The sequence below is a fragment of the Salmo salar genome, chromosome 01, assembly GCF_965601325.2.
Source record: "Salmo salar chromosome 01, fSalSal1, whole genome shotgun sequence".
NCBI lineage: Eukaryota > Metazoa > Chordata > Actinopteri > Salmoniformes > Salmonidae > Salmo > Salmo salar.
In genome coordinates, this window is record NC_138291.1 from 90,597,697 (window position 1) to 90,604,117 (window position 6,421).

The window sequence follows — 6,421 nt, forward strand, 5'->3', positions numbered from 1 at the left end:
TTGTGGAGTGGTTGAAAAACAAGTTTTAATGACTCCAACCTAAGTGTATATAAACTTCTGACTTCAACTGTATATACTGTGTGTGTGTGTGTGTGTGTGTGTGTGTGTGTGTGTGTGTGTGTGTGTGTGTGTGTGTGTGTGTGTGTGTGTGTGTTTGTGTGTGTACCCATGCTGCAGCAGCCCCAGTTGCCCAGCTCTCTGCTGCCAGAGCTGTTTCCTGCTCAGAGCTGCTGCTCAGGTGGAAGGAAGCGCGTTTAAAATGAGTTTTAATGACTCCAACCTAAGTGTATGTAAACTTCCGACTTCAACTGTAACTACTGCTGTACACACCTTTTCTATTCATATAACTGTCCATATTGTCTATACACACACCATCAAATACATATATATTTATATTCTGGACTCTGACATTGCTCATCCTGATATGTTTTATTTATTTGGGGGATTTGTGTGTATTGTTGTGTATTGCTAGATATTACTGCACTGTTAGAGCTGGAAACATTATCATTTCGCTACACCTGATAAATATGTGTATGAGACCAATAACATTTGATTTGATTTAGTACTATTAGTACACTGTATGTTGTTTCAGTAGGCCAGACAGATTTCGGACATGGCCTGTGTGTGTGTGTGGTTGTGTGTACATGTGTTTGTGTCTGTGCGGTTGTGTGTATGCGTGTGTGTATTTGTGTTTTCCCACCTCCTTCCTGAAATTCATTAGCATTCCTCCTGCAGGATGGACAAACTTCCGGATGGGAATATCAGGAGGGGGGGCTGACTTCACCATTTCCTCCTTTAATAACACAGGCAGAAAATACTCCTTGAACACAGGGAGAAAATCCTCCTTGAACACAGGGAGAAAATCCTCCTTGAACACAGGGAGAAAACCCTCCTTGAACACAGGGAGAAAATCCTCATTTAACAGAGGGAGAAAGTCCTCCTTTAACACAGGGAGAAAGTCCTCTTTTAACACAGGGAGTAAATCCTACTTTAACACAAGGTAAAGTGTGGCTATGCTACTAATACTAATTACTATGTAACAGTGGTCTACCTCTGCAACATTAGAGCAGAGAAGTGGAGTCAACAGTTAGTAACATTCATAGGAGCAGATCATCTGACAGAGAGCACTGGTTGACTTTAAAGCGGCAATCAGCAATTGAAACAGTAACAAAGTGTCCACCCTACCCGGTTTCAGTGAAAAGCTGAGGGATGGTGCTGGAAAAATGCAACCACTCTCAAATTCATAGGAAAATAAATGGATGCAAGGATTGACCATCCATGGTGTCAAAATAAGTCATAGTGAATACAGAGCAGAACCCATTTTTTTTTTTTAAACTAAATCACATTGAGCCCCTTAAGCAATTTACTCTGACATCCACTGAGACTGTGGAACAGTCAAAGAAAATACTAGTTATAGAGAAAAACAAATCTCACAACAGGTTGCTGTAGTATTACCCTATGAAGACAGGCCCAACAAATCCTGTCGTCAGGTTGACCTTGTGAACGCTCTGTCAGAACCTAAATATAAACGACCAGGGAGACTTCCAACAGTTGATTTAAAAATCCCTACATCCTAGAATCTTTACCCACAGGACCGCTGTGTGTGTGTGTGTGTGTGTGTGTGTGTGTGTGTGTGTGTGTGTGTGTGTGTGTGTGTGTGTGTGTGTGTATGTGTGTGTGTGTGTGTGTGTGTGTGTGTGTGTGTGCATGTTATGGGTGCCTATATACTGCATGTGTGTGTGTGTGTTTGTGCATTCTGCGTCAACCCTGTAGACCTGCTCTGAGATGCCTGTTGCTCGGTAACACACTGCGGTGCGAGCGCTTCCTCCCACCTGAGCAGCAGCTCTGAGCAGGAAACAGCTCTGGCAGCAGAGAGCTGGGCAACTGGGGCTGCTGCAGCATGGGTACACACACACACACACACACACACACACACACACACACACACACACACACACACACACACACACACACACACACACACACACACACACACACACACACACACACACACACACACACACACACACACAGTTGAAGTCGGAAGTTTACATACACTTAGGTTGGAGTCATTAAAACTTGTTTTTCAACAACTCCACAAGTTTCTTGTTAACAAACTATAGTTTTGGCAAGTCGGTTAGGACATCTACTTTGTCCATGACACAAGTCATTTTTCCAACCATTGTTTACAGACAGATTATTTCACTTATAATTCACTGGATCACAATTCTAGTGGGTCAGAAGTTTACATACACAAAGTTGACAGTGCCTTTAAACAGCTTGGAAAATTACAGAAAATGATGTGATGGCTTTAGAAGCTTCTGATAGGCTAATTGACATCATTTGTGTCAATTGGAGGTGTACCTGTGGATGTATTTCAAGGCCTACCTTCAAACTCAGTGCCTCTTTGCTTGACATCATGGGAAAATTAAAAGAAATCAGCCAAGACCTCAGAAAATTGTAGACCTCCACAACTCTGGTTCATCCTTGGGAGCAATTTCCAAACGCCTGAAGGTAACACGTTCATCTGTACAAACAATAGTACGCAAGTATAAACACCATGGGACCACGCAGCCGTCATACCGGTCAGGAAGGAGACGCTTTCTGTCTCCTAAAGATGAACGTACTTTGGTGTGAAAAGTGTGATTCAATTCCAGAACAACAGCAAAGGACCTTGTGAAGATGCTGGAGGAAACATGTACAAAACTGTATCTATATCCACAGTAAAACGAGTCCTATAATGACATAACCTGAAAGGCCACTCAGCAAGTAAGAAGCCACTGCTCCAAAACTGCCATAAAAAAAGCTTGACTACGGTTTGCAACTGCACATGGGGACAAAGATCATACTTTTTGGAGAAATGTCTGATAAAAGACAAATAGAACTGTTTGGCCATAATGACCATCGTTATGTTTGGAGGAAAAAGGGGGATGCTTGCAAGCCGAAGAACACCATCCCAACCGTGAAACATGGGGGTGGCAGCATGATGTTGTGAGGGTGCTTTGCTGCAGGAGGGACTGGAGCACTTCACAAAATAGATGGCATCATGAGGCAGGAAAATTATGTGGATATATTGAAGCAACATCTCAAGACATCAGTCAGGAAGTTAAAGCTTGGTCGCAAATGGGTCTTCCAAATGGACAATGACCCCAAGCATACTTCCAAAGTTGTGGCAAAATGGCTTAAGGACAACAAAGTCAAGGTATTGGAGTGGCCATCACAAAGCCCTGACCTCAATCCTATAGAAAATGTTGTGGGCAGAACTGAAAAAGCTAGTGCGAGCAAGGAGGCCTACAAACCTGACTCAGTTACACCAGCTCTGTCAGGAGGAATGGGCCAAAATTCACCCAACTTATTGTGGGAAGCTTGTGGAAGCCTACCCGAAATGTTTGACCCAAGTTAAACAATTTAAAGGCAATGCTACCAAATACTAATTGAGTGTATGTAAACTTCTGACCCGCTGGGAATGGGATGAAAGTAATAAAAGCTTAAATAAATCATTCTCTCCTATTATTCTGACATTTCACATTCCTAAAATAAAGTGGTGATCCTATCTGACCAAAAACAAGGAATTTTTACCAGGATTAAATGTCAGGAATTGTGAAAAACTGAGTTTAAAAGTATTTGGCTAAGGTGTATGTAAACCTCTGACTTCAACTGTTGAACCAGAATGTATACAGAAACACTGAAATACCACAACTAACCCTCCGCTGTCTGTATGGTACATCCTGTAGATTTACAGCGACACTGCTTAGATAATCAGCCAGAACAGAGAGAAATCTCAGTTTCTAATGCTTTATGGCTCTCTGGGGGTTGGAGGGCCATGTCTGTGATGTACGGGACAGAGCCGCTGGTACCTTTTGAACAGGTCAGTCAGCCCCAGTGGAGCAGAGCTGAAACTGGAGGAATAAAAACTCCCAGACTCACAGAGGTCAGAGGTCAAAGAGCGGGAGCAGAGGGGAGTACTGGGGCTGGATCTGTCATGCTTTACCCTGTTTCTCAGCCATTGTCGTTGTGTGTGACCCACACACACACACACACACACACACACACACACACTGTAATCAGGGGGTTTTGGCTCTGGTCTGTTGAGTAGTGTATGGTCATGTCATCACGAGCAGCCAGACTCATGGCCTAACTGCCTACGGCCAGATCCATAAAATACTGGGGCCAGTGATGGCAGAAGGGACGAGATGAAATCAACCAGAAGTGCAAGGGACTACCGTACAGTATTCTATTACACAACCACATCCATGTATTATTAGATGATGTGGTTGTCTCCCCTAGCTATCTGAAGATGAATGAACTAACTGTGATATGTGGTTGTCTCCCCAAGCTATCTGAAGATGAATGAACTAACTGTGATATGTGGTTGTCTCCCCTAGCTATCTGAAGATGAATGCACTAAGTGACTCCGCTGCGTACAACGTAAAACACCAAATAATGCATACAGAGCAGAATTAGGCCGATACCCGCTAATTGTCAAAATTCCACAACCACCTAAAAGGAAGCGATTCCCAAACCTTCCATAACAAAGCCATCACCTACAGAGAGATGAACATGGAGAAGATTCCCCTAAGCAAACACAAACAGACTCCACAGAGCCCCAGGACAGCAACACAATTAGACCCAACCAAATCATGAGAAAACAAAAAAAGAATTACTTGACACACTGGAAATTATTAACAAGAAAACAGAGCAAACTAGAATGTTATTTCGCCCCAAACAGAGAGTACACAGTGGCAGAATACCTGACCACTGTGACAGACACAAAATGAAGGAAAGCTTTGACGATGTAGAGACTCAGTGAGCATAGCCTTGCTATTGAGAGAAGCCGCCGTAGGCAGACCTGGCTCTCAAGAAAAGACACTCTCTGTGCACACTGCCCACAAAATAAGGTGTATTCTGAGCTGCACTTCCTAACCTCCTGCCAAATGTATGACCATATTAGAAACACATATTAGAGACTGCTAGCCCCTAGTTGACTGAGTCAAGGTGTTACCCAGTAACAGTTCAGGACCACTTACAGCTGTGGTTCTGACAGTGTTGCTTTATTTGTCAGTAACTTTGTGCCTTTTCCAGATGACACTCTGCAGTCTGGAAAGTGTAGGAGACAGGACCAGTCTGAGCAATGACTGTACCAGAAACCTACTTCAGTCCTTCTGTCACGGCTGTCGTAGGAAGGAGTGGACCAAAGTGCAGCGTGTGTGTCGTTCCACATTTTATTTTCACTATGAAACTATGCAATACATATAAATAAACTGAATAACAAAACAACAAACTGTGACGCAGAGGTGAAACATACACTAACTCAAAGACACAATCTCCCACAAACCCAGGTGGGAAAAACCCCTACTTAAGTATGATTTCCAATTAGAGACAACGAGGACCAGCTGCGTCTAATTGGAGATCATCCCAAACAAAACCCCAACATAGAAATACAAAATTAGAACCTGACAACATAGAAATAGAAAACATAGAAAAAAAACTGTCATGCCCTGACCTACTCTACCATAGAAAATAACATCTTTCTATGGTCAGGACGTGACAGTACCCCCCCCCCCCCCCCCCCCCCCAAAAAAAAGGAAGGATAACTACTGTCTATGGCGGCTCTGGTGCAGTACACATAAACTTTTCATTCCGCGGATCCTCCAACAGAGGAGGCGGCTCCGGTTCGGGGCGTAACCCCTGCTTCGCCCGCTGATCCCTCTGCTTCTGTGCCACCGGACCGTGGACCATCGCCAGAGGTTCTGGGCTGCAGACCGTCGCCAGAGACTCTAGGCTGCAGGCCGTCATTGAAGACTCTGGACTGCAGGCCGTCGCTGGAGGGTCCGGACTGGGGAACGTCGCTGGAGGGTGCGGACTGGGGAACGTCGCTGGAGGGTCTGGACTGGGGGCCGTCTCAGGAGGTTCCAGACTGTGGGCCGTCTCAGGAGGTTCTGGACTGTGGGCCGTCTCAGGAGGTTCCGGACTGTGGGCCGTCTCAGGAGGTTCCGGACTGTGGGTCGTCTCAGGAGGTTCCGGACTGTGGGCCGTCTCAGGAGGTTCCGGACTGTGGGCCGTCTCAGGAGGTTCCGGACTGTGGGCCGCCTCAGGAGGTTCCGGACTGTGGGCCGTCACAGGAGGTTCCGGACTGGGAACTGTCGCCGGAAGCTCCGGACTGGGAACTGTTGCCGGAAGCTCGGGACTGGGAACTGTCGCCGGAAGCTTGGGACTGGGAACTGTCGCCGGAAGCTCGGGACTGGGAATGCACACTGGAGGCCTGATGCGTGGGGCTGGCACAGGTGGCGCCAGACTAGTAACACGCACGTCAGGGCGAGTGCGGGGAGCAGGAACAGGACATCCCAGACTGGGCAGGCGCACTGGAGGCCTGATGCGTGGGGCTGGCACAGGTGGCACCAGACTAGTAACACGCACCTCA